Consider the following 996-nt stretch of genomic DNA (forward strand, 5'->3'; position numbering starts at 1 on the left):
GGAGGAGGTGAGAAGGGGGATGAGTAGGAGGAGGTGAGAGAGGGAGAGATATGCTGAGGAGCGAGTTTGGCTGGTCAGGTCATGCTGAAATGAGTGAGGTGAGGTCGAGGCGGGACCCTAACTGGATGACCGGTAAGTTAAAATACTACATAGGACGGAAGAGAAATATATATAGAAGATTAAAGGCAGGGGAGGAGGATTTAAGACCTCAATGAAATTAATTAATAAGAACAGTCAGGAAGTTAACGAGGAAGGCTAAAAACAATCATGAATTAAGGTAGCTAGCCAGGCGAAGACTGATCCCAAAAATTCTATTAGGTATATAGGACGAAGAACAGAAAAGTAATAGGTCCACTAGATAACAGATGGAAAGTTATTTAGTTCTGGGGAAGAAACGAGTGAATTTCTGAACGAGTATATTTTTAACAGTTGTTACCCAGAAAAAAAAAAAAAAACATGCAGGAAATACCAGACAGTGAACATTTTTGTAGAGCAGAAGAGAATGAAAAGTTGATAGATATTTCCATAACTAACTAGGGGGAACAGGAGATAGATAGGCTGAAAAAAAAAATTATATATATATATATATATATATATATATATATATATATATATATATATATATATATATATATATATATATATATATATATATATATATATATATATATATATATATATATATATATATATATATATATATCACCAGAACCAGACTAAATATATCATAGAATACTTAAGGAATGCAAAGAGGTTATTAGTGAACTATTAGGTTGTATTTAGGAAATTGCTGGACTCAGGAGAGGTACCGGTAATGTGGAGGCAGGCGAATGTAGTACCCATCTTTAAGAAAGGAGATAAAGCGTTAACGTCTAATTATAGATCCGTCAGCTTAACTTCAATTGCAGGCAAAATAATGGAATCAGTAACCGCAATGAACATTAGGGAGAATTTAGACAAGTACAACTTAATAAGTCAGTCACAGCATGACTTCAC

This window comes from Scylla paramamosain, chromosome 16 (assembly GCF_035594125.1).
Source record: "Scylla paramamosain isolate STU-SP2022 chromosome 16, ASM3559412v1, whole genome shotgun sequence".
Taxonomy (NCBI): Eukaryota; Metazoa; Arthropoda; class Malacostraca; order Decapoda; family Portunidae; genus Scylla; species Scylla paramamosain.